The sequence below is a fragment of the Rhipicephalus sanguineus genome, chromosome 10 (genome assembly GCF_013339695.2).
Source record: "Rhipicephalus sanguineus isolate Rsan-2018 chromosome 10, BIME_Rsan_1.4, whole genome shotgun sequence".
Classification (NCBI taxonomy): Eukaryota; Metazoa; Arthropoda; class Arachnida; order Ixodida; family Ixodidae; genus Rhipicephalus; species Rhipicephalus sanguineus.
The window spans coordinates 116,041,831-116,054,565 of record NC_051185.1 but is presented as its reverse complement, the minus strand read 5'-3'; the positions used below and the strand labels follow the sequence as shown (position 1 = coordinate 116,054,565).

The window sequence follows — 12,735 nt, the reverse complement described above, 5'->3', positions numbered from 1 at the left end:
GCGAACTCTTCGCATCGATTCCACAACGTTGCACCTGGTGTATGAAACGCAGTGCATGAAGGTGACGGTCGGGAGAGAGTGAGTGCTGCGCATGCGCTGGGTTAATGTAAACAATAAATGCGCAATCAGTTACTGCGACCGGTGTTTTCTGTAGCAGGGCACGGATACTGAAACCTGCAGAAACTGAAACCATTGTGTTCGCGAGCAGAGTCTTCGGTACCGGTGTGTCCGAGTGAACCCAGGCTCCGTTGTAAGAGCGCCAGCTTATCTTCTACTTTAACAATGGAGTCCTTCCCGCAACTCGCTCGTAAAGACATGGGCAACGACAGGTTTTTCAGCTCAGTGAATAAAATTGAGATTTCTTAATTTTTATTTTATTTTAATTTTACATTTATTTATTTATTTATTTATTTATTTATCTATCTATCTATGCTGTAGTGTGTACAGCGTTACGTTTTTTCCTCACTCTCTTCGAAACCTACATTTTTAGTGGTCCTCCTATTTATCTGTGCTACGCTAATGTATAATTGTGGTAATATTGTATACCTATGTATTTACAGATGTCGTCTCGCAGTGTGCATTGTATTCCAATGTTAGTATAGTCGATTTCTATTCGTCGTTGTAGTCAATTTGCCGTTTTAAGTTGGTGTAAGCGCCTGTGTTGTCTGAGTGACGTGTTTATAGAAGTGGGTATGGCGCAGTGTCAGCCATTCGTGCCTTTTTCCAGCCTCTTATACAGCGCAAACGCACATTTTGTTATTTGCCAATTCCTTAAATAAAAATGATGAAAAACTACAAATACAGCGCTTAATGTAGCGCTAATTGTGCTATAATCATTCGCAAATTCTGCGGTTAATGTGGAGATAACATCGTTTCTATGTAGGCCCTGAAGTAGTTCTAAATCCCACACTAAATCTTGCGCTAATGTTGTTCTTGTGCAGGTCTTGGTGTAGTTCTAAATCCTGCACTTAATGCAGCCCCACTACCATGAAACCTGAGGCAGTGCGTAGCACGGGCGACCTGGCGATTGCCTTGGCGCTTGCTATCACCTCGGAAATCGCGTGCTTGCCGAGGCAGTGGCGCCATCTCTTGCGCGGTGCGGGCCTCAGGCGAATGTTTGAAAAGCGTTTTTTGCGATTTTAGATAAATTACTGGAAATAATTCTTGGTTATTATTTTAGTTTGTATTAATTCAGACCTTGTTAGTTTATTTTGCGCTAGTTTTGAGCATTGTTAGCATTGTTTTAGGACTGCATTGACCACTGCGTGGCCATGCGACATCAGACAGTAGATGGGCGACAAGTCGAGACCCCAAAAGTGCCACGCACTTAAAAACATAGGCTCCAGAATGTGTCTTCTGTTACGACGGGTTATTCTGACGGGGCTGAATCGGTACTTTCAACGCCTCGCCGTGTCAGATCGTGAGCCAAACGTTGCGATTAATTTAAACGCCCGGTACTGCTACTCTTGAAAGATCTTCAAAGAAAACGAGCGAGGTTTTCAGAATACGCATTTCGAAGCGATGTCCTTTATACGACGTTACCTCCAAACGGTGCCGGCCTACGACTGAAGTTTCAAAAAACTGTGCCACTCGGAGCGTTGAGTGCTGCGCGTACTTTCCGCGCCATAAACTGTCAGATCAAGTGAAAACCATGTCGTAAGCGTTCTTACTTTCCATAGCTTTTTATATTACGCTTTTTTTTAATTGTCATCCGAATGAACTGTTATCAGCGCTTCACCTCGCTTATACGCCTATCGCATGGTAATACGCTTAGCGTACGCTTGCACAGAAATATCTCAGAGAAATGGCGAAGTCGTTTGAAGTTATGAATTTTCTTTTCTATATGCGCTGCTACTTTGCATTCGATTCCATTACTGCGAACATGTTCAGGCCGTTCATTTATTTTGGTATTGTCGTCTCCCTATATCTTAAGTTCAAGAGGTCCCGCTAAATGAGTTTTTCCATAGAATGTCACTTTCCTTTAACTAGAACGACATTATCGGAAAATATTATTCTGTTATTTTTTGATCAGACATTCTCCTGCTTTTAAATGCTAGCAACTTTCTATAATGCACTTAGATGGCTACGGAGCATTTGCGTGGTGAACGCCATTTCCTTCCCCTTTATTTCTTTAGGAAGCCCCTCAAGGACTGTGCTGCATAAAATGCGCATTTCGTGATCAGGCTCCGAGTTTAATAAAGTATAGCATAACCAGTGTTCCGAACATCATGTTTACCTGTGCATTTTTCTTTCATCTTTCTAGTTTACCGAAAGAAGAATGCGGCATTTGCCCGAAACGAAAAGCAAGGAACAGAAACCCAACCCCATTAATAGTTTCGCACCTCACTAGATATATTGCGCGTTGTCTTCGCCGAAGATGGAGTATTCGAGTAGTTTAAACGTACGAGCTCGGCATCTATATAATGTCGCTATCATACGTGGGGACGGAATAACAGGGTAATAAAATTAAGCCTTGTAACGAGTGAATAATCTTAATACGTATAGTTTTATTGCGATAACAATTATGTGGAAAGTTTCGGCTGGAAAATGTCCGTCCCCGTCGCCGCAATTCACCATATATGTATAAGTATCTATATATATATATATATATATATATATAAAATTTCTACACAACCTGCTTCATAACCGCAGCCGCATCGATGCATCAAAATACATCTCCCTAGCAGAATCCAGAGAACTAAGACACAAACATGCGTTCACTATTACAGAATACACCTTGTACAACGATTGCTTCAAGCATTCATTCTTTCCCCTGTCAATAAGAGAATGGAATAGTCTAGATTCCTCGATTACCAGTATACAATCATTGTCAGAGTTCACCTCAAAAATCGAGGACATGTTCTGCAAATAATTTTCCAGTTATCTTTTTCTCTTTTGATGAGCCGTATTATCGTTTTTTCTAGCGGTTATTTTTGTGGAATAAATGTTCGCGTTCAATTGCGCGTAAACAATTTTGTTTTGCTGGGTGCAGTAACTGGTTCAAAGATACCTAAGTGTGTATTTTTCTGGTGTATTGTTTCCAGCGCTCTTGTGTTTGTGTACAACTAGTGTTGTATTGTCATTTTACTAGCAGTTTTTTTTTTGTGGAATAAATGTTCGAGTCCAATTGCGCGTAAACGAATTTGTTTGCTGGATGCAGGAACTGGTTCAAAGTTACCTAAGTGTGTATTTTTCTGGTGTATTGTTCCCAGTGCTCTTGTGTTTGTGTACAACTAGAGTTGTATTGTCTACTAGATAAGAGCTGTCTTCTATGCCGTCTTTAAGTATGTACCGATTGCTCAGTGTTTGTATACAATTAACGCCATTTTTTCAGAATGTACTTATTGAATTTTGCCTCGAGACCCCTACAGGCATTTCTGCCTCCAACCATTCTTACACGTTCTGACAAATATGCCGCTGTATAAACGTGAAACTGAAAACTGTATTGTGTATCCAAGAACTGATGCCCTTCTGCTTTGGTCTCGTATGAGACTGGCAGTATCGAAAATAAATAAATAAATAAATAAATATATATATATATATATATAGTAAAGCCACAAAGAAAAATATTTCAGAAAATCTTTCCGACGCGCGGAATCGAACGGGCGACCTCTCGCTTTGCAGCCCGCCGCGTTAGACATTAGGCCACGAGAGCACCGTCCTTCAGCCTGCTAACGGCGGGCTATTTATATACACCAAGTAATTCAGCATGCTTTCTTAGTGGCCACATAGATGGCGCGACGTGCGCGCGTGTGGCGCGCTTTAAAGATCGTCGCCCCGCTCATGCGAACGCCGTTGCTCTTCGCTCTACAGGGCGTGGTCGATTTCGTGTGCTTATATCGAGGAAAGAAGTGGCGGCCGGTTGGGTTCTTCGCTTCGCTCGCTGCAGCGGCCGCGTTTGCGAAAGGAGCGCGCTGTTCAAACAGAAATAAGTAACAACTGTAACAATTAGTTCGCGCTCGTCTTGTGTGTACCTGTTCGTTCGTTTCGTGCGTCCTGCTTTATGTTTCAGCAATGCGCTTCAAGTGTCGAGCTGTGACGCATTAGTTCGCGCTCGTCCTGTGTGTGTTCTTTTCGTGCGTCCTTTGGGCTCGAGCGACGCGCTGGCAATTTCGAGCTGCTTTCCGTTCTTCGCGTCATATTATAATTTATTGCTATCGCATTCATTGCTTCGCCGTTGCGGCGAAACTGTGACTTTTTTTCTTCAGTTTGTTCATTTCCCTAGCCTAGCCAAAGGTGGGGGGGGGGGGGGGGGAATTGGGGGAGTTGAAGCCCCCTCCCTCCATTTTTGTTTTACTTTAGCGCGTCTATACATATACGCGAACACAGAGACACACGCACGAAGATAGTATGATTGGACCTCCCCCCTCCCCCCTAAAAAATCCTTGGTACGCCTCTGCTCTATTTCTTAGAAGTTGTACACGTCAAGAATAGTTGTTAGCCAGTTATCTAGCAGTTATTTCCCGATAAATAGTTATCAGCGTGTTGAAAAAGTGTGTTTGGTTTTTGTTTTGTGAGGAGTTTGGACATATCCCGTTGTATATTTTTTTGTTTCAGTTTATTGATTTCAAAAGGTAATACAAGATTAGCGAATATACAGGCGAGGACCCCAAAGTAAAAGAACTGTAGTGGGACCCTCGGTTCATTGTACAAGCATTGTAGGTAATAACTAACAGCAGCAAGTGAATAGAATTGTTGGAAAAAATCAAAACATATTAGATAAAACATTTCAATACAGATCAGATAAACCTGAAAAAAGCACAGCAAAAGAAATTCAAAGTACAAGCAAAAAAAAAGTTGATTAGACGACAGCCTTGACGTGGGTACACTTAGTACAGAAAGTGATGCCTAGTGAGTGTGGATACTTGTATACTTCTAATTCTGATGTTTCGTCGAGGTGAAGGTCCCAGTCAGTACGAGCTGGGCCCACATTTTTCCGTAGCTTGCGGGCAGACCCCGTGTTTGTTTTGCCCTAATAAGGTGGAACTCGCCCCGTAGTTGATTCAAGCAACACTGACTCATTACGCGAGAATATCAGCTTCTCCCAGGAAATGTTATAGTTCGATCACAAAAAATACAAACAATAAGTGCAACATTCTTACCGCATGCTACATGATCAGTTCTATCGGTAAGACCACGTATACGTCAGAAAAACGCCGGCCTTAGTGACGCTTTGTACCCCTGGGTGCCTGCGGTTCTAATCTTTTTTTCTCTCTTTCTACTCTCTATTTTCTTATCCTCAGTGTAGGGCAGCAAACCGGACGCTCGTCAAGTTAACCTCCCTGCCTTTCCTCCTCTTGCTTTTTCTCTCTCTCCCACGTACTGATCCACCCGTAGTGTCAGGAAGTCGGAATGAATGGCGGCCTACACAACGATCACGTCCACCTGTGTTATCACGACAGCCGCGAGGTTAACACTTGTTTTATGATGCACTGGGGGCTGCTTCGTCCGGTTAGAGCATCGGTAAAGAAGCAGGAAACATAGTTGTCACAGTAAATCACGGGCGCGAAGAAATAAAGATATAGGAAGGAAAAGAAATCCGACAAGGCCCGGTAATGGGGGGCGGCGTCGAGGGAGCCATTACGCACCTTGACGAGGTAATGCGAGATTTCGCAGGAGCTTCGCACAAAAATAAAATGCACGCAAGCCACCATCGCTAAGGTGGTTTAATGGCCTGTCGGGATGCTGCGGAAGTGTTCCGTACCAGCGGAAGTGCTTCGCTGGGTCGGCCCTCTTCTTCTCTTTCGCTTTTTTTTGCTACGTCACCAGTGTCGTCAATACCTTATCCTACACGTGGAAGTCGGCGTGCACTACGATCAAAGACATCTCACCGCTTTGACTGAGCGACCCTGTCGAGCGTGTTTCGTGAGAATTGGCAGAGCCGCCGGAAACTTGCTATGTCAGAAATTGATAGATTTCACGACATGAATGAAGACAGCAGCGTTCAGTTTCGGAATAACAGGTTGTTTTTTTTTAAACAGTGCAGTTGTTAACATTTTACATCCTTGGCAGGGTTCTCACAACGGTAGGCTGTGGTGGAAACGCCGCCCACCCATCAGCCTCTCCGCTCACAGCTTTCGATTGTCCTTTTAAATGCGCGTCTGAGGAACCAATAAATAGCAACTCTGTGTTCCGAACGCCAGCGAGCCGTGCCTCCCTACACCTCGTTACGTAAAAAAGGAGACTGCTGAGGTGGTCTTGTGGTTTCAAATAACGCCAACCCCAGTGCCAGCGCTAGAACGCAAGTGTCGTTGCTTTCGCTTTATATGCTCGTTTTAGATGCCACAATTGTGTGACCGGAAATAAATGAGGATACAGGGCGAAAACCGGAAGATTAGAGAGAGAGAGAGGTTTATTTACAGAAAGGCAGAGAGGTCGGCCTGAGCGATGTTATGCTCTAGCCTGCTACCCTACACCGGGGGTGGGGAAAGGGGAGAAAAAAGAATGATGGATGACGATGGTAAGTAAGAGAGGTGAGTATGTACAGTCCCGTCTAGGTGGTGCAGTGCTATAGCCGCGCATCCAGTCCAGTGGCTTGTAGGAAAGCTGCAACCGCTCTTATGACCACAGTTGTGCTGTTGGCGTCAGGCCATGGGCCCAACACAACCTCATCAGTTAATGGCCTATTATGCACTCCTTCAGTCGAGGAAATCAGTTTCTGTCGTTCGCGTGCGTATGCTGGGCAGGTACAAAATATGTGCTCAAGTGTTTCTGGCACTTGACAGTGGTCACAGTTGGGACCGGTGTCACTGCAGCCGATGATATGTGCATAACGTCTTGTGAAGGCCACACCAAGACGAATTCGGTGAATCATACTTGTGTTGTGTCGTTTTAATTTACGAGGCATACAGAACCTCATTTCGGGGTCCCATTTGTGTAATCGCCGGTGTCGTCGCTCCGGTTTCGTCCAGTGCTCAAGTGTGAGGTCACGCATTACGTACCGAAGCAGGGCGTTCGTGTCTGGCCGTGAAAACGCAATGCGCACTTCAGGGCCACTGGTCAAGGCTCCTTTAGCTTCAGCGTCTGCGTCTTCGTTTCCCATTATGCCGGAGTGGGCAGGGATCCATTGGAAGGTGATGAGGTGGCCATTTGTTGAAGCAACCTGAAGAAGCTCCATAATTTCTATGGCTAAAATATAGTATGGACCTTGTCTCATGACACAATTAATGGTTTGCAAAGCGGGTTTCGCATCGCAGAATATTGTCCATGTACGAGGTTGCTCTCCAGAAATGAATCTTATTGCCTCCCGGATAGCAACAAGCTCTGCGGCAGTTGATGTGGTCTTGTGGTCTATTTTGAACCGTCGAGCTATAACCATTTTTGGGATGACAAAGGCTGCAGCAGAGGTACATAGCGTGGTAGATCCATCGGTGTACACGTGCATGGTGCCATCGTACGCTGTATAAATGTGATGTAGAGTCACTTGCTTGAGGCCAATTGGTGAAACTAGGGACTTCTTCGTAATCCCAGGAATCACAAGGCTAACAGGCGGTTTAGGCAGGACCCACGGCGGTGTTCCAGGAAATCTCGGGGAAGAAAACCTTGATGGTAGAACGTTTTCATGCCGTGATATTGCTCTTGAAAAACTGCAGTTTGGGTGGGTGGCACGGAGTGCTGATAGCGGGTGCTGCCTGTGTCGGGTCAACAGGCGAAGATGCACTCGAAGTGGCTCGCAGCGCATGTATACACTGATGGGACAAGCCCGAGCTTCCGCAATGGTTCCATTCGTTGACGTGCAGCGTGGTAGGCCCAAGCATGTTCGCAATCCTTGAGCTTGAATACTCTCTAGCGTGTTCACACAGCTCGGTCTCATGTTTGAGAGCACCGGCATGCTATACCGTATATATCCTACAAACAGCGCATTGTAGAGTTGAAGAAGTGACGATTCTGATGGGCCCCATCTTGCTCCTGCCACAGTCCGAAGAACGAGAACAAAACTTTTCAATTTTGATTTCAGTGCTGCGACGTGTCTCGACCACGATAGATCCCTGTCTATGATTACCCCAAGGAACTTGTGGTGCGTTACAGTAGGTATCGCCGTTCCATTAATAGTTATAGGGTATCTTGACATATCTTTGCGCGTGAATGCAAGCACTGCGCATTTGTCAATGGAAAGAGTGAGACCCTGGCGCCGTAGATATTTAGCTGTTAACGTCACTGCACGTTGAAGTCGAGCGCGCAATTGCGGACGAGTAGCTCCGGACGCCCATATGCATATGTCATCTGCATATGCGCTGACTTTTACCGTGCTGGGAAGTTCTGCTGCCAGTCCAATCATAGTAACGTTGAACAGAATTGGGCTGAGAACTCCCCCTTGGGGAACACCACGGTGAATAGTATGTCGATCGGTGTCTCCGTCGCTTGTCGTCATGTAAATGGTACGGTCACTAAGGTTGAACATGTGAAACACAGCGCAACGACGACGAGGACACAAGAGAAGAGGAGACAAACCACAGCGCTGACTCGCAACTGAATATTTTATTAGAAGACAAGAACGAAAAAAGGGGGGCACTTCAAACCTACACCCATGTGACACACAAAACCAATGAAACGGCAAGTCAGCTGACATCCTGAACAATAAAGAGCCTCACGCAGACCACGTGTACTCTCCAGCACCAGAGAAGTTAAGATATCGTGCTATCTAGAAACCTAACCTCGCTATCATGTAGGGCAACAGAAGGCACACTAATGCACTGTTCTCCCCTTTTTCTGATGTTATAAGCTTCAATTATTTCTCGTGTAGTTTGATCTCGGTGTGTCGATAGCACTTCAGCCTCATGAAAGATGGGTGCGCAATGGCACTGCGCAACATGCTGGGACACATGTGAGCATACATTCCCTTGCAACGAACGCCTGTGTTCCATCAATCTAGCGTTAATGCATCTACTCGTTTGGCCTTTGTATACACGACCACATGAAAACGGCAAAAGATACACGATACCCTTCCTACACTGTACAAAAGGAGTCACGTGTTTGACCCCACAGCCATCTTTAACGACTCCTGACACGCGGTTCTTAAGTTGTCGTTCAACAATCCCACAAACCTTATTCAGCTTATTAGGCGACGAAAAAACTACACTTACTCCAAAACGGCTGGCCACATTCTTCAAGTTGTGGGATAGTTTGTGTATGTACGGAATTACTGCTGAAGATTTCCTTTGCTCTGGACCTAAATTAGCTGTGATATTGTCTACGTTTTTCGCAACTCGCTTGGTCCATTTGTGAACAGTTTGCCGGGTGATAGTGTCCGGAAAACCGGCGTCTGTTAGCCTCGTCACCTGTTCCGAGAAGCTGGCGCCCATCTGGTGAAAACAAGACCTAAACAGTGCAGAGCGCAAACATGAAAAAGCAATACCATTCTTAATAACTTTCGAATGGCCTGAATTAAAATTTAGGAGCGGTTTTGCTGAACGAGGGCTATACTTCCAACACACATGGTCACTGTGTACTTCTAATTGGATGTCTAAAAACTGTAGGCGGTTGTTTTGAGGTAACTCATGGGTGAAATCCAAGCCAAGACCACATTTTTGGAAAACATGGATGACGTCAGGTACTATTTGTTCAAAATTGGATGCCTGAACAAAGACAAGAAAATCGTCAACATATCTAATTATTTTGAACGCTAGGCCGTTGAGACACTCCTGAACAGAACTATCTACCCTTCCTAGAAAAATGTTACTTAACACAGGAGCAACTTGTGAGCCTATGCACACACCAGAACGTTTGTAAGTAAAGGCTACCTCCCCATTCAGCAAATCTTGAATTCAAGTAGAAAGAAATAATCTCCAGAAATTTGCTGAACATATCGTAAGTGGCGCGAAGCTAGGAACATGAAAAAGGGCCGGAGGAAAGAGACAGAAGAGCGCCAATTGGCGCTCTTCTGTCTCTTTCCTCCGGCCCTTTTTCATGTTCCTAGCTTCGCGCCACTTACGATATGTTCAGCAAACTAAGGCACCAACTCGCCCAAAAACAAGTTCTTTTAGAATCTCCAGAAAACTGTTAACAGAAATACCTGCAGTGTTACAGAAACTCGCTTCGTCATTACCTTCCGTTATACATAGTCTGACACTTTTCATCAGCTCATCATGCGGGATATTATAATACAGGTCACAAACATCAATACTAAAAACATTACAGGAGCCAGGGTTGGATCTATCCAAAAATTCCACAAGTTCATCAGAATTACGTACTGCGAAGGGATCATTAATTTGTAGCGCCTGTAAATTCTTTTTCAGGTAGGCCGATACACTACTTTGCCACGTATCTCTTTCCGTAATAATTGCTCGGAACGGAATCCCTGGTTTGTACGTCTTTGCAGCAAAAAATAAATCTAAATGCAACGCCTTCGCTTTCTTCACCGATGCTTTCCGATGCTTCACCTTCGCTTTCTTGTGTCCTCGTCGTCGTTGCGCTGTGTTTAACATGTTCAAGTATTATCACCAACTGGCCCAGCTATCAGGTCACTAAGGTAACTTACGATCCAGGCGTACAGTCGTCCGCCGACGTCTAAGTCTTCCAGTGCGTCAAGGATCGCATAATGCAGCACATTATCGTAGGCGCCCTTAATGTCTAGGAAGACGGCCGCTACTAGTCTGCGTCGGTTTCTTTCCTCTTCAACATTTGAGATCAAGTCGACCACACCGTCGACTGCAGATCGTCCTCTTCTAAAGCCGTTCATAAATGCAGGAAAGCAATTATTGCTTTCTAGAAGCCACTCTAATCTTGACAGCACCATCCTTTCCATTACTTTCCCGACGCAGCTGGCTAAGGCGATCGGTCTGTAGGAGGAAAGGGCATGAGGACACTTCCCTGGTTTGAGCAACGCAATAATGCGACTGCATTTCCATTTAGCTGGGACATGTCCCGACTCCCACGAGTTGTTATAGTGGGAGAGCAGGATATGTCGTACTTCTGTACCAAGATGGCGGAGTGCAGCGTACGTGATTCCGTCAGGTCCTGGTGCCGATGAGCGTCGGGAAACAGAAATGGCAGCGTCAAGCTCATGCATTGTGAAAGGCACATCGAGGCGCTCATCAGACGATGGGGGCGCTATGGTGGTAAGAGTCTCAATCACAGCATCAGTGGTGGCCGCGATAAGGCTGCAGTAGTCTCCGGCTATGTCAATTTCTCCCCGACCTTGATGTAGAGCCAAGGCTCGGAATGGCTGACTTTGTTGGGGAATTGTCTGAAAACTTCGTACCACCCGCCAGATCTTAGATAGAGGTTGCCTTGGGTCGAGAGATCCGCAGAATGTCCTCCACCGCTGCCTGTCAATCTTGTCGAGATGCCGAAGAACGTGTCGTTGAGCTCGGCGACAGGCGGAGAGGTCTGACGGGGATTTCGTTCTTCTGTGTCGTCGTTCCGCGCGGCGACGGATTGCACGAAGGGCCTCGTATTGGGAGTCGATTGCTGATCTCTGCATCGGTAGGTTAATCTGTCTGGTTGTGTCACGCAGAGAAGAGGCAATGATATCCTCTATTTCGGATGATACAGTCGTGTGCTGACAGCCCGTCTTGACAGATGCCTGGAACAAGGTCCAGTCTGTTTGATGGATGTAGCGTGAAGCTGAGCGGCGAAACCACCTAAACTGAACATAGGTTGGGAGGTGATCGCTACCACGAGTCTCCAAATCCGTGCACCAACATGCAGAAGACAGAAGGCTCCTGGATACAAAGGTAAGGTCGAGGCAGCTGCTATAACAAGTACCGCGAATAAATGTAGGTGACCCGTCGTTGAGTACGCTTAGACCATAAGTGCACATAAAGTTCGCCAAGTCTCTTCCACGGCAATTCATCGCAGTGCTACCCCAGAGGGGATGATGGGCATTGAAGTCACCAATCACAATGTGTGGACTTCGTGCGGCTTGCAGCACGGTCTTCAGGTGGGAGCAGTCGATCTTCGCGCTTGGGTGGATGTATCCTCCTATTACTGAGAACGTCCGCCTTTTATGTGTTATAGTCAGGCTGACGTAATCGTTGCTAGTGTGCGGCACGATGTCGTGTCTTAAGTACGTCAGATCCCGTCGTATACAAATTAGTACTTTACTTGTACGCTGCTCGCTGCGAGACCACATTTGGACATAGCCAGAGATGCGAAAAGTCGAATCCATGTTTGGCTCGCAAACAACAATAACTGGAAATTGGTATTTAAAAACCCATTGTCTGAAATCCGACAAACGGCCACGTAGACCTCGAGCATTCCATTGCATAACAAGCGACTGCCGCAAGCGTTCTTTGAACATCAGTGCCATGTTCGCTTATTGAAGAACCACTACAAGTGGCTCCAAAACTTCCAGTAGCTGGACAGCAGCCTTAGCAGCGGGTGTGTTTAGGCCGCCAAGAATCTTCCGCATTGAACCCATCAAATTTTTTAACATAGACTTGACGTCTGCATTATCCATCTTTTCATTGTCTTCATTGCGTGCAGTAGCACTATACGACAAGGGCGTACACGCGGCTCGTGATGGTAGCGAAGGCCACTGAAGCTCTGACGTATTCAGAGCCAATGACTGCTTGCCTTGCGCTTGGGTAGACTGTGAAGGTGCTGAATCTTGTGTACCATCCTTTCTGGCCGGCAAAAGCAGGCGAGGAGGTGGTGAAGGCTTGGCTTTGGGTGTTGATTCTTCTACGCGATGAACACTGCTGCTTCGCTTGCGTCGGAGTCGTGAACGATGTCTACGGCGCCGCACAGCCCTTGCAGCTTCTCTGTGAGTGGAGCGGTCTCGAACCATCTTCT

General features: G+C 45.9%; 1 long non-coding RNA gene across 1 annotated transcript; it reads right to left on the bottom strand.

Moving 5' to 3' along the window:
• Positions 1–2,736: 2,736 nt before the first annotated feature.
• Positions 2,737–3,533, bottom strand: LOC125760215 (uncharacterized). Its single transcript, XR_007417844.1, has 2 exons — positions 3,179–3,533; positions 2,737–3,010 (listed from the first exon to the last, which is right to left on the bottom strand). It is a non-coding gene; the product is annotated as an uncharacterized LOC125760215 (long non-coding RNA).
• Between the last annotated feature and the right edge of the window lie 9,202 nt (positions 3,534–12,735).